General features: G+C 43.7%; 14 non-coding genes across 14 annotated transcripts; all 14 read left to right on the top strand.

Annotated features, from left to right (window-relative positions):
* Window positions 1-7,704: 7,704 nt before the first annotated feature.
* On the top strand, window positions 7,705-7,776 carry TRNAG-GCC (transfer RNA glycine (anticodon GCC)). Its single transcript has one exon. It is a non-coding gene; the product is annotated as a tRNA-Gly (tRNA).
* A 1,239-nt stretch (window positions 7,777-9,015) lies between these two features.
* TRNAG-GCC (transfer RNA glycine (anticodon GCC)) lies at window positions 9,016-9,087 on the top strand. The gene has a single exon. It is a non-coding gene; the product is annotated as a tRNA-Gly (tRNA).
* Window positions 9,088-9,151: 64 nt separating this feature from the next.
* TRNAC-GCA (transfer RNA cysteine (anticodon GCA)) lies at window positions 9,152-9,223 on the top strand. The gene has a single exon. It is a non-coding gene; the product is annotated as a tRNA-Cys (tRNA).
* A 448-nt stretch (window positions 9,224-9,671) lies between these two features.
* TRNAG-GCC (transfer RNA glycine (anticodon GCC)) lies at window positions 9,672-9,743 on the top strand. Its single transcript has one exon. It is a non-coding gene; the product is annotated as a tRNA-Gly (tRNA).
* A 1,238-nt stretch (window positions 9,744-10,981) lies between these two features.
* Window positions 10,982-11,053, top strand: TRNAG-GCC (transfer RNA glycine (anticodon GCC)). The gene has a single exon. It is a non-coding gene; the product is annotated as a tRNA-Gly (tRNA).
* Window positions 11,054-12,292: 1,239 nt separating this feature from the next.
* On the top strand, window positions 12,293-12,364 carry TRNAG-GCC (transfer RNA glycine (anticodon GCC)). Its single transcript has one exon. It is a non-coding gene; the product is annotated as a tRNA-Gly (tRNA).
* A 64-nt stretch (window positions 12,365-12,428) lies between these two features.
* Window positions 12,429-12,500, top strand: TRNAC-GCA (transfer RNA cysteine (anticodon GCA)). Its single transcript has one exon. It is a non-coding gene; the product is annotated as a tRNA-Cys (tRNA).
* A 188-nt stretch (window positions 12,501-12,688) lies between these two features.
* Window positions 12,689-12,760, top strand: TRNAG-GCC (transfer RNA glycine (anticodon GCC)). Its single transcript has one exon. It is a non-coding gene; the product is annotated as a tRNA-Gly (tRNA).
* Window positions 12,761-13,997: 1,237 nt separating this feature from the next.
* Window positions 13,998-14,069, top strand: TRNAG-GCC (transfer RNA glycine (anticodon GCC)). The gene has a single exon. It is a non-coding gene; the product is annotated as a tRNA-Gly (tRNA).
* Window positions 14,070-14,398: 329 nt separating this feature from the next.
* Window positions 14,399-14,470, top strand: TRNAC-GCA (transfer RNA cysteine (anticodon GCA)). Its single transcript has one exon. It is a non-coding gene; the product is annotated as a tRNA-Cys (tRNA).
* Window positions 14,471-16,623: 2,153 nt separating this feature from the next.
* Window positions 16,624-16,695, top strand: TRNAG-GCC (transfer RNA glycine (anticodon GCC)). The gene has a single exon. It is a non-coding gene; the product is annotated as a tRNA-Gly (tRNA).
* A 2,154-nt stretch (window positions 16,696-18,849) lies between these two features.
* On the top strand, window positions 18,850-18,921 carry TRNAG-GCC (transfer RNA glycine (anticodon GCC)). Its single transcript has one exon. It is a non-coding gene; the product is annotated as a tRNA-Gly (tRNA).
* Window positions 18,922-21,474: 2,553 nt separating this feature from the next.
* Window positions 21,475-21,546, top strand: TRNAG-GCC (transfer RNA glycine (anticodon GCC)). Its single transcript has one exon. It is a non-coding gene; the product is annotated as a tRNA-Gly (tRNA).
* A 589-nt stretch (window positions 21,547-22,135) lies between these two features.
* Window positions 22,136-22,207, top strand: TRNAC-GCA (transfer RNA cysteine (anticodon GCA)). The gene has a single exon. It is a non-coding gene; the product is annotated as a tRNA-Cys (tRNA).
* The last annotated feature ends 2,539 nt before the right edge of the window (window positions 22,208-24,746 follow it).

The following is a 24,746-nucleotide window of genomic DNA, read 5'->3' as shown; positions in this document are numbered from 1 at the left end:
GTTCATCCTGTAACAGCACGGAGCATTGCCTTTATTTTAGTTAATTAGACATTACGGTTATGAACAGGGAGGAATAGCTCAGTGGTAGAGTATTCGACTGCAGATCGAGAGGTCTTTGGTTCAAACCCGAGTTCCCCCTGTAACAGCACGGATCATTGCGTTGATTTTAGTTAATTAGATAGTACGATAATGAACAAGGGGGGAAAGCTCAGTGGAAGAGCATTCGACTGCAGATCGAGAGGTACTTGGTTCAAACCCGAGTTCCCCCTGTTACAGCACGGATCATTGCCTTTATTTTAGTTAATTAGACATTACGGTTATGAACAAGGGGGAATAGCTCAGTGGTAGAGCATTCCACTGCATATCGAGAGGTACTTGGTCCAAACCCGATTATATAAAAAAGGACTTGGTTTGCCCAAGCCTAAAAAACAAAACGATAAGAGTTTTTTCCAGTTGACTTAAGCGCGGATATTTTATTTTTCTATATAATTTTAAAGACAATCTGTATTTTACTACTCTTTAATTCAATCTCCTGATTTTACTGGTAATGGATTTATTTCCTATAAATTAATTGAAATAAAATATCTTATCTCAGATTTTTCAACAACAATTCCATTTTCGTAAAAATTTTATCATGAAAAATCTGAGATAAGTAATATTTTATTTCAATTAATTTATAGGAAATAAATCCATTACCAGTAAAATCAGGAGATTGAATTAAAGAGTAGTAAAATACAGATTGTCTTTAAAATTATATAGAAAAATAAAATATCCGCGCTTAAGTCAACTGGAAAAAACTCTTATCGTTTTGTTTTTTAGGCTTGGGCAAACCAAGTCCTTTTTTATATAATATCTGTTCCTTCAGTCTTTATTGGTATTTATCTATTATAAAATAATATTTGCCTGAAATGCGAAATTTTTCACTTCTAGGACGAGGTTAAAAATGGTTCTACACTTCTACTAATTCTTATATGATACGGCTCACAATTCGTTTTAGAACCCGAGCTTTATAGTCAACTTCAAAACAAACCTGCCACGATTTTTAAACTATCAAAGCCGTATCTTTTATAGTCCACTTTACGATTGCAATTATCCATGACATTGCGTGCACTGCCCTTGTACGTTTACAGTGATTGGCACCGTGGACAGTTATTTCAATTAAAATACCTAGGCCACAGGTTCAGTTTTAAAAATATCCTTATTTCCAACACTGATCCATCTATCCTTCCAGCTTTTACAATCACCCATTGCATAGACTCACTCAATAGTCTGCCTAAGCATGGATTTATAATAGAAGCTTACGCTTCCTGGATATTTCACTCACCTTAAAACGCGCACAACATTTATTCCTCGTCTGAAATAGTACCAGCCTGGCACGCGCGTTTGTGACGTGGAATTTGAGGCAAATTCAGAGGGGGTTTGAAGTTTTTCACGTGATCGAGTTCTAATTTTGAGTAGCGCGCGCGAAATTATTTTTAGAAAAAAGTTTGCCTCAATGTCTACGTCATCAGCCCCAGTCCCCACCCGCGCGAATTTTTGTGACATACATGTGTTAAAAATCAAAATGCCTTACTGAAGGCTACAGGGAAATATCCATGAAGCGTAAGCTTCTATTATAAATCCATGGCCTAAGTAAGGCAAATTAAGCCTTGGTCGAAACTAACATCTAAAATATAAATTAAAAAGGTATCTTAAGTATAGAATTTCAACCGAGACACATAATTAAACGAAAATTAGACCCGCCAGAGAAGTTTTTAATAAATATAGTGTTATATTTATTGAAAAATATCAAGTTAAAGTTTCAAGACGGTGAATTGGCAAATTAGCGTCGTCTACTGTAGAGTAACGAACAATTAGCGTCGTCTGCTGTAGAATAATCTTTTGAGATACTTACATTTTTAATTAAATTAACATACTTAGACTTAATTAAATTTGATGAAACTTGAAAAAGGCACACCTTGAATAGTTACTTGTTAATTTTAAAGTATTCCGAAAGCTAACTTCCATGTAGTTTTTAAATGATTCGATGTACAGGAGCACCAAAAACCCCATGTTATTCCTATGAGAAAATCGGCAAAAATCTGTGAATTTTCATTTAACATTACGGGAGGGTGTGGGATCTTATCTAGAAGGGCCTACCGACCCTCTAGAATTTCCCCCTGTAACAGCACGGAGCATTGCCTTTATTTTACATAATTAGACGTTACGGTTATGAACAAGGGGGAATAGCTCAGCGGTAGAGCATTCGACTGCAGATCGAGAGGTCCTTGGTTCAAACCCGAGTTCATCCTGTAACAGCACGGAGCATTGCCTTTATTTTAGTTAATTCGACATTACGGTTATGAACAGGGAGGAATAGCTCAGTGGTAGAGCATTCGACTGCAGATCGAGAGGTCTTTGGTTCAAACCCGAGTTCCCCCTGTAACAGCACGGATCATTGCCTTTATTTTGGTTAATTAGACATTACGGTTATGAACAAGGGGGAATAGCTCAGTGGAAGAGCATTCGACTGCAGATCGAGAGGTACCTGGTCCAAACCCAACCCGATTGCCCCCTGTAACAGCACGGAGCATTGCCTTTATTTTACGTAATTAGACATTACGGCTATGAACAAGGGGGAATAGCTCTGTGGTAGAGCATTCGACTGCAGATCGAAAGGTCCTTGGTTCAAACCCGAGTTCCCCTGTAAAAGCACGGATCATTGCCTTTATTTTAGTTAATTAGACATTACGGTTATGAACAATGAGGAATAGCTCAGTGGTAGAGCATTCGACTGCAGATCGAGAGCTCTTTGGTTCAAACCCGAGTTCCCCCTGTAACAGCACGGATCATTGCCTTTATTTTAGTTAATTAGACATTACGGTTATGAACAAGGGGGAATAGCTTAGTGGTAGAGCATTCGACTGCAGATCGAGAGGTACTTGGTCCAAACCCAACCCGAGTGCCCCCTGTAACAGCACGGAGCATTGCCTTTATTTTACATAATTAGACATTACGGTTATGAACAAGGGGGAATAGCTCAGTGGAAGAGCATTCGACTGCAGATCGAGAGGTACTTGGTTCAAACCCGAGTTCCCCCTGTTACAGCACGGATCATTGCCTTTATTTTAGTTAATTAGACATTACGGTTATGAACAAGGGGGAATAGCTCAGTGGTAGAGCATTCCACTGCAGATCGAGAGGTACTTGGTCCAAACCCGATTTCCCCCTGTAACAGCACGGAGCATTGCCTTTATTTTACATAATTAGACGTTACGGTTATGAACAAGGGGGAATAGCTCAGTGGTAGAGCATTCGACTGCAGATCGAGAGGTCCTTGGTTCAAACCCGAGTTCATCCTGTAACAGCACGGAGCATTGCCTTTATTTTAGTTAATTAGACATTACGGTTATGAACAAGGAGGAATAGCTCAGTGGTAGAGCATTCGACTGCAGATCGAGAGGTCTTTGGTTCAAACCCGAGTTCCCCCTGTAACAGCACGGATCATTGCCTTTATTTTAGTTAATTAGACATTACGGTTATGAACAAGGGGGAATAGCTTAGTGGTAGAGCATTCGACTGCAGATCGAGAGGTACTTGGTCCAAACCCAACCCGAGTGCCCCCTGTAACAGCACGGAGCATTGCCTGTATTTTAAGAAATTAGACATTACGGTTATGAACAAGGGGGAATAGCTCGGTGGTAGAGCATTCGACTGCAGATCGAAAGGTCCGTGGTTCAAACCCGAGTTCCCCCTGTAAAAGCACGGATCATTGCCTTTATTTTAGTTAATTAGACATTACGGTTATGAACAAGGAGGAATAGCTCAGTGGTAGAGCATTCGACTGCAGTTCGAGAGCTCTTTGGTTCAAACCCGAATTCCCCCTGTAACAACACGGATCATTGCGTTTATTTTAGTTAATTAGATATTACGATAATGAACAAGGGGGAAAAGCTCAGTGGAAGAGCATTCGACTGCAGATCAAGAGGTCCTTGGTTCAAACCCGAGTTCCCCCTGTTACAGCACGGAGCATTGCCTTTATTTTACGTAATTAGACATTACGGCTATGAACAAGGGGGAAATAGCTCTGTGGTAGAGCATTCGACTGCAGATCGAAAGGTCCTTGGTTCAAACCCGAGTTCCCCCTGTAAAAGCACGGATCATTGCCTTTATTTTAGTTAATTAGACATTACGGTTATGAACAAGGGGGGAATAGCACAGTGGTAGAGCATTCGACTGAAGATCGAGAGGTACTTGGTCCAAACCCAACCCGAGTGCACCCTGTAACAGCACGGAGCATTGCCTGTATTTTAAGTAATTAGACATTACGGTTATGAACAAGGGGGAATAGCTCAGTGGTAGAGCATTCGACTGCAGATCGAGAGGTCCTTGGTTCAAACCGAGTTCCCCCTGTTACAGCACGGATCATTGCCTTTATTTTAGTTAATTAGACATTACGGTTATGAACAAGGGGGAATAGCTAAGTGGTAGAGCATTCGACTGCAGATCGAGAGGTCCTAGGTTCAAACCCGAGTTCCCCCTGTAAAAGTACGGATCATTGTCTTTATTTTAGTTAATTAGACATTGCGGTTATGAACAAGGAGGAATAGCTCAGTGGTAGAGCATTCGACTGCAGATCGAGAGCTCTTTGGTTCAAACCCGAGTTCCCCCTGTAACAGCACGTATCATTGCCTTTATTTTAGTTAATTAGACATTACGGTTATGAACAAGGGGGAATAGCTCAGTGGTTAATCATTCGACTGCAGATCGAAAGGTCCGTGGTTCAAACCCGATTCCCCATGTAACAGCACTGATCGTTGCCTTTATTTAATTTAATTAGAGATTACGGTTATGAACAAGGGGGAATAGCTCAGTGGAGGAGCATTCCACTGCAGATCGAGAGGTCCTTGGTTCAAACTGAGTTCCCTTGTAACAGCACTGATCATTGCCTTTATTTTAGTTAATTAGACATTACGGTTATGAACAAGGGGGAATAGCTCAGTGGTAGAGCATTCGACTGCAGATCGAGAGGTCCTTGGTTCAAACCCGAGTTCATCCTGTAACAGCACGGAGCATTGCCTTTATTTTAGTTAATTCGACATTACGGTTATGAACAGGGAGGAATAGCTCAGTGGTAGAGCATTCGACTGCAGATCGAGAGGTCTTTGGTTCAAACCCGAGTTCCCCCTGTAACAGCACGGATCATTGCCTTTATTTTAGTTAATTAGACATTACGGTTATGAACAAGGGGGAATAGCTCAGTGGAAGAGCATTCGACTGCAGATCGAGAGGTACCTGGTCCAAACCCAACCCGAGTGCCCCCTGTAACAGCACGGATCATTGCCTTTATTTTACGTAATTAGACATTACGGCTATGAACAAGGGGGAATAGCTCTGTGGTAGAGCATTCGACTGCAGATCGAAAGGTCCTTGGTTCAAACCCGAGTTCCCCCTGTAAAAGCACGGATCATTGCCTTTATTTTAGTTAATTAGACATTACGGTTATGAACAAGGAGGAATAGCTCAGTGGTAGAGCATTCGACTGCAGTTCGAGAGCTCTTTGGTTCAAACCCGAGTTCCCCCTTTAACAGCACGGATCATTGCGTTTATTTTAGTTAATTAGATATTACGATAATGAACAAGGGGTCAAAGCTCAGTTGAAGAGCATTCGACTGCAGATCGAGAGGTCCTTGTTCAAACTGAGTTCCCTTGTAACAGCACTGATCATTGCCTTTATTTTAGTTAATTAGACATTACGGTTATGAACAAGGGGGAATAGCTCAGTGGTAGAGCATTCGACTGCAGATCGAGAGGTCCTTGGTTCAAACCCGAGTTCATCCTGTAACAGCACGGAGCATTGCCTTTATTTTAGTTAATTAGACATTACGGTTATGAACAAGGAGGAATAGCTCAGTGGTAGAGCATTCGACTGCAGTTCGAGAGCTCTTTGGTTCAAACCCGAATTCCCCCTGTAACAACACGGATCATTGCGTTTATTTTAGTTAATTAGATATTACGATAATGAACAAGGGGGAAAAGCTCAGTGGAAGAGCATTCGACTGCAGATCAAGAGGTCCTTGGTTCAAACCCGAGTTCCCCCTGTTACAGCACGGAGCATTGCCTTTATTTTACGTAATTAGACATTACGGCTATGAACAAGGGGGAATAGCTCTGTGGTAGAGCATTCGACTGCAGATCGAAAGGTCCTTGGTTCAAACCCGAGTTCCCCCTGTAAAAGCACGGATCATTGCCTTTATTTTAGTTAATTAGACATTACGGTTATGAACAATGAGGAATAGCTCAGTGGTAGAGCATTCGACTGCAGATCGAGAGCTCTTTGGTTCAAACCCGAGTTCCCCCTGTAACAGCACGGATCATTGCGTTGATTTTAGTTAATTAGATATTACGATAATGAACAAGGGGGGAATTGCTCAGTGGTAGAGCATTCGACTGCAGATCGAGAGGTCCTTGGTTCAAACCCGATTTCCCCCTGTAACAGCACGGATCATTGCCTTTACTTTAGTTAATTAGACATTACGGTTATGAACAAGGGGGGAATAGCTCAGTGGTAGAGCATTCGACTGAAGATCGAGAGGTACTTGGTCCAAACCCAACCCGAGTGCACCCTGTAACAGCACGGAGCATTGCCTGTATTTTAAGTAATTAGACATTACGGTTATGAACAAGGGGGAATAGCTCAGTGGTAGAGCATTCGACTGCAGATCGAGAGGTCCTTGGTTCAAACCGAGTTCCCCCTGTTACAGCACGGATCATTGCCTTTATTTTAGTTAATTAGACATTACGGTTATGAACAAGGGGGAATAGCTAAGTGGTAGAGCATTCGACTGCAGATCGAGAGGTCCTAGGTTCAAACCCGAGTTCCCCCTGTAAAAGTACGGATCATTGTCTTTATTTTAGTTAATTAGACATTGCGGTTATGAACAAGGAGGAATAGCTCAGTGGTAGAGCATTCGACTGCAGATCGAGAGCTCTTTGGTTCAAACCCGAGTTCCCCCTGTAACAGCACGTATCATTGCCTTTATTTTAGTTAATTTGACATTACGGTTATGAACAAGGGGGAATAGCTCAGTGGTTAATCATTCGACTGCAGATCGAAAGGTCCGTGGTTCAAACCCGATTCCCCATGTAACAGCACTGATCGTTGCCTTTATTTTATTTAATTAGAGATTACGGTTATGAACAAGGGGGAAAAGCTCAGTGGAAGAGCATTCGACTGCAGATCAAGAGGTCCTTGGTTCAAACCCGAGTTCCCCCTGTTACAGCACGGAGCATTGCCTTTATTTTACGTAATTAGACATTACGGCTATGAACAAGGGGGAATAGCTCTGTGGTAGAGCATTCGACTGCAGATCGAAAGGTCCTTGGTTCAAACCCGAGTTCCCCCTGTAAAAGCACGGATCATTGCCTTTATTTTAGTTAATTAGACATTACGGTTATGGACAATGAGGAATAGCTCAGTGGTAGAGCATTCGACTGCAGATCGAGAGCTCTTTGGTTCAAACCCGAGTTCCCCCTGTAACAACACGGATCATTGCGTTGATTTTAGTTAATTAGATATTACGATAATGAACAAGGGGGGAATTGCTCAGTGGTAGAGCATTCAACTGCAGATCGAGAGGTCCTTGGTTCAAACCCGAGTTCCCCCTGTTACAGCACGGAGCATTGCCTTTATTTTACATAATTAGACATTTCGGTTATGAACAAAGGGGAATAGCTCAGTGGTAGAGCATTCGACTGCCGATCGAGAGGTCCTTGGTTCAAGCCCGAGTTCCCCCTGTAACAGCACGGAGCATTGCCTTTATTTTACGTAATTAGACATTACGGTTACGGTTATGAAAAAGGGGGAATAGCTCAGTGGTAGAGCATTCGACTGCAGATCGAGAGGTCCTTGGTTCAAACCCGAGTTCATCATGTAACAGCACGGATCATTGCTTTTACTTTAGTTAATTAGACATTACGGTTATGAGCAAGGGGGAATTGCTCAGTGGTAGAGCATTCGACTGCAGATCGAGAGGTCCTTGGTTCAAACCCGATTTCCCCCTGTAACAGCACGGATCATTGCCTTTACTTTAGTTAATTAGACATTACGGTTATGAACAAGTGGGGAATAGCTCAGTGGTAGAGCATTCGACTGAAGATCGAGAGGTACTTGGTCCAAACCCAACCCGAGTGCCCCCTGTAACAGCACGGAGCATTGCCTGTATTTTAAGTAATTAGACATTACGGTTATGAACAAGGGGGATTAGCTCAGTGGTAGAGCATTCGACTGCAGATCGAGAGGTCCTTGGTTCAAACCGAGTTCCCCCTGTTACAGCACGGATCATTGCCTTTATTTTAGTTAATTAGACATTACGGTTATGAACAAGGGGGAATAGCTAAGTGGTAGAGCATTCGACTGCAGATCGAGAGGTCCTAGGTTCAAACCCGAGTTCCCCCTGTAAAAGTACGGATCATTGTCTTTATTTTAGTTAATTAGACATTGCGGTTATGAACAAGGGGGAATAGCTAAGTGGTAGAGCATTCGACTGCAGATCGAGAGGTCCTAGGTTCAAACCCGAGTTCCCCCTGTAAAAGTACGGATCATTGTCTTTATTTTAGTTAATTAGATATTACGATAATGAACAAGGGGTCAAAGCTCAGTGGAAGAGCATTCGACTGCAGATCGAGAGGTTCTTGGTTCAAACCCGAGTTCCCCCTGTTACAGCACGGATCATTGCCTTTATTTTAGTTAATTTTACATTACGGTTATGAACAAGGGGGAGTAGCTCAGTGGTAGAGCATTCGACTGCAGATCGAGAGGTACTTGGTCCAAACCCGATTTCCCCCTGTAACAGCACGGAGCATTGCCTTTATTTTACATAATTAGACATAACGGTTATGAACATAGGGGAATAGCTCAGTGGAAGAGCATTCGACTGCAGATCAAGAGGTCCTTGGTTCAAACCCGAGTTCCCCCTGTTACAGCACGGAGCATTGCCTTTATTTTACATAATTAGACATTACGGTTATGAACAAAGGGGAATAGCTCAGTGGTAGAGCATTCGACTGCCGATCGAGAGGTCCTTGGATCAAGCCCGAGTTCCCCCTGTAACAGCACGGAGCATTGCCTTTATTTTACGTAATTAGACATTACGGTTACGGTTATGAAAAAGGGGGAATAGCTCAGTGGTAGAGCATTCGACTGCAGATCGAGAGGTCCTAGGTTCAAACCCGAGTTCCCCCTGTAAAAGTACGGATCATTGTCTTTATTTTAGTTAATTAGATATTACGATAATGAACAAGGGGTCAAAGCTCAGTGGAAGAGCATTCGACTGCAGATCGAGAGGTCCTTGGTTCAAACCCGAGTTCCCCCTGTTACAGCACGGATCATTGCCTTTATTTTAGTTAATTTTACATTACGGTTATGAACAAGGGGGAATAGCTCAGTGGTAGAGCATTCGACTGCAGATCGAGAGGTACTTGGTCCAAACCCGATTTCCCCCTGTAACAGCACGGAGCATTGCCTTTATTTTACATAATTAGACATAACGGTTATGAACATAGGGGAATAGCTCAGTGGAAGAGCATTCGACTGCAGATCAAGAGGTCCTTGGTTCAAACCCGAGTTTCCCCTGTTACAGCACGGAGCATTGCCTTTATTTTACATAATTAGACATTACGGTTATGAACAAAGGGGAATAGCTCAGTGGTAGAGCATTCGACTGCCGATCAAGAGGTCCTTGGATCAAGCCCGAGTTCCCCCTGTAACAGCACGGAGCATTGCCTTTATTTTACGTAATTAGACATTACGGTTACGGTTATGAACAAGGAGGAATAGCTCAGTGGTAGAGCATTCGACTGCAGATCGAGAGCTCTTTTGTTCAAACCCGAGTTCCCCCTGTAACAGCACGGATCATTGCCTTTATTTTAGTTAATTAGACATTACGGTTATGAACAAGGGGGAATAGCTCAGTGGTTAATCATTCGACTGCAGATCGAAAGGTCCGTGGTTCAAACCCGAGTTCCCCATGTAACAGCACTGATCGTTGCCTTTATTTTATTTAATTAGAGATTACGGTTATGAACAAGGGGGAATAGCTCAGTGGAGGAGCATTCCACTGCAGATCGAGAGGTCCTTGGTTCAAACTGAGTTCCCTTGTAACAGCACTGATCATTGCCTTTATTTTAGTTAATTAGACAATACGGTTATAAACAAGGAGGAATAGCTCAGTGGTAGAGCATTCGACTGCAGATCGAGAGCTCTTTGGTTCAAACCCGAAATCCCCCTGTAACAGCACGGATCATTGCCTTTATTTTAGTTAATTAGACATTACGGTTATGAACAAGGGGGAATAGCTCAGTGGTAGAGCATTCGACTGCAGATCGAGAGGTACTTGGTCCAAACCCAACCCGAGTGCCCCCTGTAACAGCACGGAGCATTGCCTGTATTTTAAGTAATTAGACATTACGGTTATGAACAAGGGGGAATAGCTCAGTGGTAGAGCATTCGACTGCAGATCGAAAGGTCCGTGGTTCAAACCCGAGTTCCCCCTGTAAAAGCACGGATCATTGCCTTTATTTTAGTTAATTAGACATTACGGTTATGAACAAGGAGGAATAGCTCAGTGGTAGAGCATTCGACTGCAGTTCGAGAGCTCTTTGGTTCAAACCCGAGTTCCCCCTTTAACAGCACGGATCATTGCGTTTATTTTAGTTAATTAGATATTACGATAATGAACAAGGGGTCAAAGCTCAGTGGAAGAGCATTCGACTGCAGATCGAGAGCTCTTTGGTTCAAACCCGAGTTCCCCCTGTAACAACACGGATCATTGCGTTGATTTTAGTTAATTAGATATTACGATAATGAACAAGGGGGGAATTGCTCAGTGGTAGAGCATTCAACTGCAGATCGAGAGGTCCTTGGTTCAAACCCGAGTTCCCCCTGTTACAGCACGGAGCATTGCCTTTATTTTACATAATTAGACATTTCGGTTATGAACAAAGGGGAATAGCTCAGTGGTAGAGCATTCGACTGCCGATCGAGAGGTCCTTGGTTCAAGCCCGAGTTCCCCCTGTAACAGCACGGAGCATTGCCTTTATTTTACGTAATTAGACATTACGGTTACGGTTATGAAAAAGGGGGAATAGCTCAGTGGTAGAGCATTCGACTGCAGATCGAGAGGTCCTTGGTTCAAACCCGAGTTCATCATGTAACAGCACGGATCATTGCTTTTACTTTAGTTAATTAGACATTACGGTTATGAGCAAGGGGGAATTGCTCAGTGGTAGAGCATTCGACTGCAGATCGAGAGGTCCTTGGTTCAAACCCGATTTCCCCCTGTAACAGCACGGATCATTGCCTTTACTTTAGTTAATTAGACATTACGGTTATGAACAAGTGGGGAATAGCTCAGTGGTAGAGCATTCGACTGAAGATCGAGAGGTACTTGGTCCAAACCCAACCCGAGTGCCCCCTGTAACAGCACGGAGCATTGCCTGTATTTTAAGTAATTAGACATTACGGTTATGAACAAGGGGGATTAGCTCAGTGGTAGAGCATTCGACTGCAGATCGAGAGGTCCTTGGTTCAAACCGAGTTCCCCCTGTTACAGCACGGATCATTGCCTTTATTTTAGTTAATTAGACATTACGGTTATGAACAAGGGGGAATAGCTAAGTGGTAGAGCATTCGACTGCAGATCGAGAGGTCCTAGGTTCAAACCCGAGTTCCCCCTGTAAAAGTACGGATCATTGTCTTTATTTTAGTTAATTAGACATTGCGGTTATGAACAAGGGGGAATAGCTAAGTGGTAGAGCATTCGACTGCAGATCGAGAGGTCCTAGGTTCAAACCCGAGTTCCCCCTGTAAAAGTACGGATCATTGTCTTTATTTTAGTTAATTAGATATTACGATAATGAACAAGGGGTCAAAGCTCAGTGGAAGAGCATTCGACTGCAGATCGAGAGGTCCTTGGTTCAAACCCGAGTTCCCCCTGTTACAGCACGGATCATTGCCTTTATTTTAGTTTATTTTACATTACGGTTATGAACAAGGGGGAGTAGCTCAGTGGTAGAGCATTCGACTGCAGATCGAGAGGTACTTGGTCCAAACCCGATTTCCCCCTGTAACAGCACGGAGCATTGCCTTTATTTTACATAATTAGACATAACGGTTATGAACATAGGGGAATAGCTCAGTGGAAGAGCATTCGACTGCAGATCAAGAGGTCCTTGGTTCAAACCCGAGTTCCCCCTGTTACAGCACGGAGCATTGCCTTTATTTTACATAATTAGACATTACGGTTATGAACAAAGGGGAATAGCTCAGTGGTAGAGCATTCGACTGCCGATCGAGAGGTCCTTGGATCAAGCCCGAGTTCCCCCTGTAACAGCACGGAGCATTGCCTTTATTTTACGTAATTAGACATTACGGTTACGGTTATGAAAAAGGGGGAATAGCTCAGTGGTAGAGCATTCGACTGCAGATCGAGAGGTCCTAGGTTCAAACCCGAGTTCCCCCTGTAAAAGTACGGATCATTGTCTTTATTTTAGTTAATTAGATATTACGATAATGAACAAGGGGTCAAAGCTCAGTGGAAGAGCATTCGACTGCAGATCGAGAGGTCCTTGGTTCAAACCCGAGTTCCCCCTGTTACAGCACGGATCATTGCCTTTATTTTAGTTAATTTTACATTACGGTTATGAACAAGGGGGAATAGCTCAGTGGTAGAGCATTCGACTGCCGATCAAGAGGTCCTTGGATCAAGCCCGAGTTCCCCCTGTAACAGCACGGAGCATTGCCTTTATTTTACGTAATTAGACATTACGGTTACGGTTATGAACAAGGAGGAATAGCTCAGTGGTAGAGCATTCGACTGCAGATCGAGAGCTCTTTTGTTCAAACCCGAGTTCCCCCTGTAACAGCACGGATCATTGCCTTTATTTTAGTTAATTAGACATTACGGTTATGAACAAGGGGGAATAGCTCAGTGGTTAATCATTCGACTGCAGATCGAAAGGTCCGTGGTTCAAACCCGAGTTCCCCATGTAACAGCACTGATCGTTGCCTTTATTTTATTTAATTAGAGATTACGGTTATGAACAAGGGGGAATAGCTCAGTGGAGGAGCATTCCACTGCAGATCGAGAGGTCCTTGGTTCAAACTGAGTTCCCTTGTAACAGCACTGATCATTGCCTTTATTTTAGTTAATTAGACAATACGGTTATAAACAAGGAGGAATAGCTCAGTGGTAGAGCATTCGACTGCAGATCGAGAGCTCTTTGGTTCAAACCCGAAATCCCCCTGTAACAGCACGGATCATTGCCTTTATTTTAGTTAATTAGACATTACGGTTATGAACAAGGGGGAATAGCTCAGTGGTAGAGCATTCGACTGCAGATCGAGAGGTACTTGGTCCAAACCCAACCCGAGTGCCCCCTGTAACAGCACGGAGCATTGCCTGTATTTTAAGTAATTAGACATTACGGTTATGAACAAGGGGGAATAGCTCAGTGGTAGAGCATTCGACTGCAGATCGAAAGGTCCGTGGTTCAAACCCGAGTTCCCCCTGTAAAAGCACGGATCATTGCCTTTATTTTAGTTAATTAGACATTACGGTTATGAACAAGGAGGAATAGCTCAGTGGTAGAGCATTCGACTGCAGTTCGAGAGCTCTTTGGTTCAAACCCGAGTTCCCCCTTTAACAGCACGGATCATTGCGTTTATTTTAGTTAATTAGATATTACGATAATGAACAAGGGGTCAAAGCTCAGTGGAAGAGCATTCGACTGCAGATCGAGAGGTCCTTGGTTCAAACCCGAGTTCCCCCTGTTACAGCACGGATCATTGCCTTTATTTTAGTTAATTTTACATTACGGTTATGAACAAGGGGGAATAGCTCAGTGGTAGAGCATTCGACTGCAGATCGAGAGGTACTTGGTCCAAACCCGAGTTCCCCCTGTAACAGCACGGAGCATTGCCTTTATTTTACATAATTAGACATAACGGTTATAAACATAGGGGAATAGCTCAGTGGAAGAGCATTCGACTGCCGATCGAGAGGTCCTTGGTTCAAGCCCGAGTTCCCCCTGTAACAGCACGGAGCATTGCCTTTATTTTACGTAATTAGACATTACGGTTACGGTCATGAAAAAGGGGGAATAGCTCAGTGGTAGAGCATTCGACTGCAGATCGAGAGGTCCTTGGTTCAAACCCGAGTTCATCATGTAACAGCACGGATCATTGCCTTTACTTTAGTTAATTAGACATTACGGTTATGAGCAAGGGGGAATTGGTCAGTGGTAGAGCATTCGACTGCAGATCGAGAGGTCCTTGGTTCAAACCCAACCCGAGTGCCCCCTGTAACAGCACGGAGCATTGCCTGTATTTTAAGTAATTAGACATTACGGTTATGAGCAAGGGGGAATAGCTCAGTGGTAGAGCATTCGACTGCAGATCGAGAGGTCCTAGGTTCAAACCCGAGTTCCCCCTGTAAAAGTACGGATCATTGTCTTTATTTTAGTTAATTAGACATTGCGGTTATGAACAAGGAGGAATAGCTCAGTGGTAGAGCATTCGACTGCAGATCGAGAGCTCTTTTGTTCAAACCCGAGTTCCCCCTGTAACAGCACGGATCATTGCCTTTATTTTAGTTAATTAGACATTACGGTTATGAACAAGGGGGAATAGCTCAGTGGTTAATCATTCGACTGCAGATCGAAAGGTCCGTGGTTCAAACCCGAGTTCCCCATGTAACAGCACTGATCGTTGCCTTTATTTTATTTAATTAGAGATTACGGTTATGAACAAGGGGGAATAGCTCAGTGGAGGAGCATTCCACTGCAGATCGAGAGGTCCTTGGTTCAAACTGAGTTCCCTTGTAACAGCACTGATCATTGCCTTTATTTTACGTAATTAGACATTACGGTTACGGTTATGAAAAAGGGGGAATAGCTCAGTGGTAGAGCATTCGACTGCAGATCGAGAGGTCCTTGGTTCAAACCCGAGTTCATCATGTAACAGCACGGAGCATTGCCTTTATATTACATAATTAGACATTACGGTTATGAACAAGGGGGAATTGCCCAGTGGTAGAGCATTCAACTGCAGATCGAGAGGTCCTTGGTTCAAACCCGATTTCCCCCTGTAACAGCAAGGATCATTGCCTTTATTTTAGTTAATTAGATATTACGATAATGAACAAGGGGGGAAAAGCTCAGTGGAAGAGCATTCGACTGCAGATCGAGAGGTCCTTGGTTCAAACCCGAGTTCCCCCTGTTACAGCACGGATCATTGCCTTTATTTTAGTTAATTAGACATTACGGTTATGAACAAGGGGGAATAGCTCAGTGGTAGAGCATTCGACTGCAGATCGAGAGGTACTTGGTCCAAACCCGATTTCCCCCTGTAACAGCACGGAGCATTGCCTTTATTTTAGTTAATTAGACATTACGGTTATGAACAAGGAGGAATAGCTCAGTGGTAGAGAATTCGACTGCAGATCGAGAGGTCTTTGGTTCAAACCCGAGTTCCCCCTGTATCAGCACGGATCATTGCCTTTATTTTAGTTAATTAGACATTACGGTTATGAACAAGGGGGAATAGCTCAGTGGTAGAGCATTCGACTGCAGATCGAGAGGTACTTGGTCCAAACCCAACCCGAGTGCCCCCTGTAACAGCACGGAGCATTGCCTGTATTTTAAGAAATTAGACATTACGGTTATGAACAAGGGGGAATAGCTCAGTGGTAGAGCATTCGACTGCAGATCGAAAGGTCCGTGGTTCAAACCCGAGTTCCCCCTGTAAAAGCACGGATCATTGCCTTTATTTTAGTTAATTAGACATTACGGTTATGAACAAGGAGGAATAGCTCAGTGGTAGAGCATTCGACTGCAGATCGAGAGCTCTTTGGTTGAAACCCGAAATCCCCCTGTAACAGCACGGATCATTGCCTTTATTTTAGTTAATTAGACATTACGGTTATGAACAAGGGGGAATAGCTCAGTGGTAGAGCATTCGACTGCAGATCGAGAGGGACTTGGTCCAAACCCAACCCGAGTGCCCCCTGTAACAGCACGGAGCATTGCCTGTATTTTAAGAAATTAGACATTACGGTTATGAACAAGGGGGAATAGCTCAGTGGTAGAGCATTCGACTGCAGATCGAAAGGTCCGTGGTTCAAACCCGAGTTCCTCCTGTAAAAGCACGGATCATTGCCTTTATTTTAGTTAATTAGACATTACGGTTATGAACAAGGAGGAATAGCTCAGTGGTAGAGCATTCGACTGCAGTTCGAGAGCTCTTTGGTTCAAACCCGAGTTCCCCCTTTAACAGCACGGATCATTGCGTTTATTTTAGTTAATTAGATATTACGATAATGAACAAGGGGTCAAAGCTCAGTGGAAGAGCATTCGACTGCAGATCGAGAGGTCCTTGGTTCAAACCCGAGTTCCCCCTGTTACAGCACGGATCATTGCCTTTATTTTAGTTAATTTTACATTACGGTTATGAACAAGGGGGAATAGCTCAGTGGTAGAGCATTCGACTGCAGATCGAGAGGTACTTGGTCCAAACCCGATTTCCCCCTGTAACAGCACGGAGCATTGCCTTTATTTTACATAATTAGACATAACGGTTATAAACATAGGGGAATAGCTCAGTGGAAGAGCATTCGACTGCCGATCGAGAGGTCCTTGGTTTAAGCCCGAGTTCCCCCTGTAACAGCACGGAGCATTGCCTTTATTTTACGTAATTAGACATTACGGTTATGAGCAAGGGGGAATTGGTCAGTGGTAGAGCATTCGACTGCAGATCGAGAGGTCCTTGGTTCAAACCCAACCCGAGTGCCCCCTGTAACAGCACGGAGCATTGCCTGTATTTTAAGTAATTAGACATTACGGTTATGAACAAGGAGGAATAGCTCAGTGGTAGAGCATTCGACTGCAGATCGAGAGCTCTTTTGTTCAAACCCGAGTTCCCCCTGTAACAGCACGGATCATTGCCTTTATTTTAGTTAATTAGACATTACGGTTATGAACAAGGGGGAATAGCTCAGTGGTTAATCATTCGACTGCAGATCGAAAGGTCCGTGGTTCAAACCCGAGTTCATCATGTAACAGCACGGAGCATTGCCTTTATATTACATAATTAGACATTACGGTTATGAACAAGGGGGAATTGCCCAGTGGTAGAGCATTCAACTGCAGATCGAGAGGTCCTTGGTTCAAACCCGATTTCCCCCTGTAACAGCAAGGATCATTGCCTTTATTTTAGTTAATTAGATATTACGGTAATGAACAAGGGGGGAAAAGCTCAGTGGAAGAGCATTCGACTGCAGATCGAGAGGTCCTTGGTTCAAACCCGAGTTCCCCCTGTTACAGCACGGATCATTGCCTTTATTTTAGTTAATTAGACATTACGGTTATGAACAAGGGGGAATAGCTCAGTGGTAGAGCATTCGACTGCAGATCGAGAGGTACTTGGTCCAAACCCGATTTCCCCCTGTAACAGCACGGAGCATTGCCTTTATTTTACATAATTAGACGTTACGGTTATGAACAAGGGGGAATAGCTCAGTGGTAGTGCATTCGACTGCAGATCGAGAGGTCCTTGGTTCAAACCCGAGTTCATCCTGTAACAGCACGGAGCATTGCCTTTATTTTAGTTAATTAGACATTACGGTTATGAACAAGGAGGAATAGCTCAGTGGTAGAGAATTCGACTGCAGATCGAGAGGTCTTTGGTTCAAACCCGAGTTCCCCCTGTATCAGCACGGATCATTGCCTTTATTTTAGTTAATTAGACATTACGGTTATGAACAAGGGGGAATAGCTCAGTGGTAGAGCATTCGACTGCAGATCGAGAGGTACTTGGTCCAAACCCAACCCGAGTGCCCCCTGTAACAGCACGGAGCATTGCCTGTATTTTAAGAAATTAGACATTACGGTTATGAACAAGGGGGAATAGCTCAGTGGTAGAGCATTCGACTGCAGATCGAAAGGTCCGTGGTTCAAACCCGAGTTCCCCCTGTAAAAGCACGGATCATTGCCTTTATTTTAGTTAATTAGACATTACGGTTATGAACAAGGAGGAATAGCTCAGTGGTAGAGCATTCGACTGCAGATCGAGAGCTCTTTGGTTGAAACCCGAAATCCCCCTGTAACAGCACGGATCATTGCCTTTATTTTAGTTAATTAGACATTACGGTTATGAACAAGGGGGAATAGCTCAGTGGTAGAGCATTCGACTGCAGATCGAGAGGGACTTGGTCCAAACCCAACCCGAGTGCCCCCTGTAACAGCACGGAGCATTGCCTGTATTTTAAGAAATTAGACATTACGGTTATGAACAAGGGGGAATAGCTCAGTGGTAGAGCATTCGACTGCAGATCGAAAGGTCCGTGGTTCAAACCCGAGTTCCCCCTGTAAAAGCACGGATCATTGCCTTTATTTTAGTTAATTAGACATTACGGTTATGAACAAGGAGGAATAGCTCAGTGGTAGAGCATTCGACTGCAGTTCGAGAGCTCTTTGGTTCAAACCCGAGTTCCCCCTTTAACAGCACGGATCATTGCGTTTATTTTAGTTAATTAGATATTACGATAATGAACAAGGGGTCAAAGCTCAGTGGAAGAGCATTCGACTGCAGATCGAGAGGTCCTTGGTTCAAACCCGAGTTCCCCCTGTTACAGCACGGATCATTGCCTTTATTTTAGTTAATTTTACATTACGGTTATGAACAAGGGGGAATAGCTCAGTGGTAGAGCATTCGACTGCAGATCGAGAGGTACTTGGTCCAAACCTGATTTCCCCCTGTAACAGCACGGAGCATTGCCTTTATTTTACATAATTAGACATAACGGTTATAAACATAGGCGAATAGCTCAGTGGAAGAGCATTCGACTGCCGATCGAGAGGTCCTTGGTTCAAGCCCGAGTTCCCCCTGTAACAGCACGGAGCATTGCCTTTATTTTACGTAATTAGACATTACGGTTACGGTCATGAAAAAGGGGGAATAGCTCAGTGGTAGAGCATTCGACTGCAGATCGAGAGGTCCTTGGTTCAAACCCGAGTTCATCATGTAACAGCACGGATCATTGCCTTTACTTTAGTTAATTAGACATTACGGTTATGAGCAAGGGGGAATTGGTCAGTGGTAGAGCATTCGACTGCAGATCGAGAGGTCCTTGGTTCAAACCCAACCCGAGTGCCCCCTGTAACAGCACGGAGCATTGCCTGTATTTTAAGTAATTAGACATTACGGTTATGAACAAGGAGGAATAGCTCAGTGGTAGAGCATTCGACTGCAGATCGAGAGCTCTTTTGTTCAAACCCGAGTTCCCCCTGTAACAGCACGGATCATTGCCTTTATTTTAGTTAATTAGACATTACGGTTATGAACAAGGGGGAATAGCTCAGTGGTTAATCATTCGACTGCAGATCGAAAGGTCCGTGGTTCAAACCCGAGTTCCCCATGTAACAGCACTGATCGTTGCCTTTATTTTATTTAATTAGAGATTACTGTTATGAACAAGGGGGAATAGCTCAGTGGAGGAGCATTCCACTGCAGATCGAGAGGTCCTTGGTTCAAACTGAGTTCCCTTGTAACAGCACTGATCATTGCCTTTATTTTAGTTAATTAGACAATACGGTTATAAACAAGGAGGAATAGCTCAGTGGTAGAGCATTCGACTGCAGATCGAGAGCTCTTTGGTTCAAACCCGAAATCCCCCTGTAACAGCACGGATCATTGCCTTTATTTTAGTTAATTAGACATTACGGTTATGAACAAGGGGGAATAGCTCAGTGGTAGAGCATTCGACTGCAGATCGAGAGGTACTTGGTCCAAACCCAACCCGAGTGCCCCCTGTAACAGCACGGAGCATTGCCTGTATTTTAAGTAATTAGACATTACGGTTATGAACAAGGGGGAATAGCTCAGTGGTAGAGCATTCGACTGCAGATCGAAAGGTCCGTGGTTCAAACCCGATTTCCCCCTGTAAAAGCACGGATCATTGCCTTTATTTTAGTTAATTAGACATTACGGTTATGAACAAGGAGGAATAGCTCAGTGGTAGAGCATTCGACTGCAGTTCGAGAGCTCATTGGTTCAAACCCGAGTTCCCCCTTTAACAGCACGGATCATTGCGTTTATTTTAGTTAAATAGATATTACGATAATGAACAAGGGGTCAAAGCTCAGTGGAAGAGCATTCGACTGCAGATCGAGAGGTCCTTGGTTCAAACCCGAATTCCCCCTGTTACAGCACGGATCATTCCCTTTATTTTAGTTAATTTTACATTACGGTTATGAACAAGGGGGAATAGCTCAGTGGTAGAGCATTCGACTGCAGATCGAGAGGTACTTGGTCCAAACCCGATTTCCCCCTGTAACAGCACGGAGCATTGCCTTTATTTTACGTAATTAGACATTACGGTTACGGTTATGAAAAAGGGGGAATAGCTCAGTGGTAGAGCATTCGACTGCAGATCGAGAGGTCCTTGGTTCAAACCCGAGTTCATCATGTAACAGCACGGAGCATTGCCTTTATATTACATAATTAGACATTACGGTTATGAACAAGGGGGAATTGCCCAGTGGTAGAGCATTCAACTGCAGATCGAGAGGTCCTTGGTTCAAACCCGATTTCCCCCTGTAACAGCAAGGATCATTGCCTTTATTTTACATAATTAGACGTTACGGTTATGAACAAGGGGGAATAGCTCAGTGGTAGTGCATTCGACTGCAGATCGAGAGGTCCTTGGTTCAAACCCGAGTTCATCCTGTAACAGCACGGAGCATTGCCTTTATTTTAGTTAATTAGACATTACGGTTATGAACAAGGAGGAATAGCTCAGTGGTAGAGAATTCGACTGCAGATCGAGAGGTCTTTGGTTCAAACCCGAGTTCCCCCTGTATCAGCACGGATCATTGCCTTTATTTTAGTTAATTAGACATTACGGTTATGAACAAGGGGGAATAGCTCAGTGGTAGAGCATTCGACTGCAGATCGAGAGGTACTTGGTCCAAACCCAACCCGAGTGCCCCCTGTAACAGCACGGAGCATTGCCTGTATTTTAAGAAATTAGACATTACGGTTATGAACAAGGGGGAATAGCTCAGTGGTAGAGCATTCGACTGCAGATCGAAAGGTCCGTGGTTCAAACCCGAGTTCCCCCTGTAAAAGCACGGATCATTGCCTTTATTTTAGTTAATTAGACATTACGGTTATGAACAAGGAGGAATAGCTCAGTGGTAGAGCATTCGACTGCAGTTCGAGAGCTCTTTGGTTCAAACCCGAGTTCACCCTGTAACAGCACGGATCATTGCCTTTATTTAAGTTAATTAGACATTACGGTTATGAACAAGGGGGAATAGCTCTGTGGTAGAGCATTCGACTGCAGATCGAGAGGTCCGTGGTTCAAGCCCGAGTTCCCCCTGTAACAGCACGGAGCATTGCCTTTATTTTACATAATTAGACATTACGGTTATGAACAAAGGGGAATAGCTCAGTGGTAGAGCATTCGACTGCCGATCGAGAGGTCCGTGGTTCAAGCCCGAGTTCCCCCTGTAACAGCACGGAGCATTGCCTTTATTTTACGTAATTAGACATTACGGTTACGGTTATGAAAAAGGGGGAATAGCTCAGTGGTAGAGCATTCGACTGCAGATCGAGAGGTCCTTGGTTCAAACCCGATTTCCCCCTGTAACAGCACGGATCATTGCCTTTACTTTAGTTAATTAGACATTACGGTTATGAACAAGGGGGAATTGCTCAGTGGTAGAGCATTCGATTGCAGATCGAGAGGTCCTTGGTTCAAACCCGATTTCCCCCTGTCACAGCACGGATCATTGCCTTTACTTTAGTTAATTAGACATTACGGTTATGAACAAGGGGGGAATAGCTCAGTGGTAGAGCATTCGACTGAAGATCGAGAGGTACTTGGTCCAAACCCAACCCGAGTGCCCCCTGTAACAGCACGGAGCATTGCCTGTATTTTAAGTAATTAGACATTACGGTTATGAACAAGGGGGAATAGCTCAGTGGTAGAGCATTCGACTGCAGATCGAGAGGTCCTTGGTTCAAACCGAGTTCCCCCTGTTACAGCACGGATCATTGCCTTTATTTTAGTTAATTAGACATTACGGTTATGAACAAGGGGGAATAGCTCAGTGGTAGAGCATTCGACTGCAGATCGAGAGGTCCTAGGTTCAAACCCGAGTTCCCCCTGTAAAAGTACGGATCATTGTCTTTATTTTAGTTAATTAGACATTGCGGTTATGAACAAGGAGGAATAGCTCAGTGGTAGAGCATTCGACTGCAGATCGAGAGCTCTTTGGTTCAAACCCGAGTTCCCCCTGTAACAGCACGGATCATTGCCTTTATTTTAGTTAATTAGACATTACGGTTATGAACAAGGGGGAATAGCTCAGTGGTAGAGCATTCGACTGCAGATCGAGAGGTACTTGGTTCAAACTGAGTTCCCTTGTAACAGCACTGATCATTGCCTTTATTTTAGTTAATTAGACATTACGGTTATGAACAAGGAGGAATAGCTCAGTGGTAGAGCATTCGACTGCAGATCGAGAGCTCTTTGGTTCAAACCCGAAATCCCCCTGTAACAGCACGGATCATTGCCTTTATTTTAGTTAATTAGACATTACGGTTATGAACAAGGGTGAATAGCTCAGTGGTAGAGCATTCGACTGCAGATCGAGAGGTACTTGGTTCAAACTGAGTTCCCTTGTAACAGCACTGATCATTGCCTTTATTTTAGTTAATTAGACATTACGGTTATGAACAAGGGGGAATAGCTCAGTGGTAGAGCATTCGACTGCAGATCGAGAGGTACTTGGTCCAAACCCAACCCGAGTGCCCCCTGTAACAGCACGGAGCATTGCCTTTATTTTACATAATTAGACATTACGGTTATGAACAAGGGGGAATAGCTCAGTGGTAGAGCATTTGACTGCAGATCGAGAGATCTTTGGTTCAAACCCGAGTTCCCCATGTAACAGCACTGATCATTGCCTTTATTTTATTTTATTAGAGATTACGGTTATGAACAAGGGGGAATAGCTCAGTGGTAGAGCATTCGACTGCAGATCGAGAGGTCCTTGGTTCAAACCCGAATTCCCCCTGTAAAAGCACGGATCATTGCCTTTATTTTAGTTAATTAGACATTACGGTTATGAACAAGGAGGAATAGCTCAGTGGTAGAGCATTTGACTGCAGATCGAGAGATCTTTGGTTCAAACCCGAGTTCCCCCTGTAACAGCACTGATCATTGCCTTTATTTTATTTAATTAGAGATTACGGTTATGATCAAGGGGGAATAGCTCAGTGGTAGAGCATTCGACTGCAGATCGAGAGGTACTTGGTTCAAACTGAGTTCCCTTGTAACAGCACTGATCATTGCCTTTATTTTAGTTAATTAGACATTACGGTTATGAACAAGGGGGAATAGCTCAGTGGTAGAGCATTCGACTGCAGATCGAGAGGTACTTGGTCCAAACCCAACCCGAGTTCCCCCTGTAAAAGCACGAATCATTGCCTTTATTTTAGTTAATTAGACATTACGGTTATGAAAAAGGGGGAATAGCTCAGTGGTAGAGCATTCGACTGCAGACCGAGAGGTCCTTGGTTCAAACCAGAGTTCATCATGTAACAGCACGGAGCATTGCCTTTATATTACATAATTAGACATTACGGTTATGAACAAGGGGGAATTGCTCAGTGGTAGAGCATTCAACTGCAGATCGAGAGGTCCTTGGTTCAAACCCGAGTTCATCCTGTAACAGCACGGAGCATTGCCTTTATTTTAGTTAATTAGACATTACGGTTATGAACAAGGAGGAATAGCTCAGTGGTAGAGAATTCGACTGCAGATCGAGAGGTCTTTGGTTCAAACCCGAGTTCTCCCTGTATCAGCACGGATCATTGCCTTTATTTTAGTTAATCAGACATTACGGTTATGAACAAGGGGGAATAGCTCAGTGGTAGAGCATTCGACTGCAGTTCGAGAGCTCTTTGGTTCAAACCCGAGTTCCCCCTGTAACAGCACGGATCATTGCCTTTATTTTAGTTAATTAGACATTACGGTTATGAACAAGGGGGAATAGCTCTGTGGTAGAGCATTCGACTGCAGATCGAGAGGTCCTTGGTTCAAACCCGAGTTCATCCTGTATCAGCACGGATCATTGCCTTTATTTTAGTTAATCAGACATTACGGTTATGAAAAAGGGGGAATAGCTCAGTGGTAGAGCATTCGACTGCAGATCGAGAGGTCCTTGGTTCAAACCCGATTTCCCCCTGTAACAGCACGGATCATTGCCTTTACTTTAGTTAATTAGACATTACGGTTATGAACAAGGGGGGAATAGCTCAGTGGTAGAGCATTCGACTGAAGATCGAGAGGTACTTGGTCCAAACCCAACCCGAGTGCCCCCTGTAACAGCACGGAGCATTGCCTGTATTTTAAGTAATTAGACATTACGGTTATGAACAAGGGGGAATAGCTCAGTGGTAGAGCATTCGACTGCAGATCGAGAGGTCCTTGGTTCAAACCGAGTTCCCCCTGTTACAGCACGGATCATTGCCTTTATTTTAGTTAATTAGACATTACGATTATGAACAAGGGGGAATAGCTCAGTGGTAGAGCATTCGACTGCAGATCGAGAGGTACTTGGTTCAAACTGAGTTCCCTTGTAACAGCACTGATCATTGCCTTTATTTTAGTTAATTAGACATTACGGTTATGAACAAGGGG

The sequence above is a fragment of the Phalangium opilio genome, unplaced genomic scaffold (genome assembly GCF_054372755.1).
Source record: "Phalangium opilio isolate 3A_F unplaced genomic scaffold, DU_Popi_V2 ptg000022l_1, whole genome shotgun sequence".
NCBI classification, from domain to species: domain Eukaryota; kingdom Metazoa; phylum Arthropoda; class Arachnida; order Opiliones; family Phalangiidae; genus Phalangium; species Phalangium opilio.
This window is presented reverse-complemented; position numbering and strand designations above follow the sequence as displayed.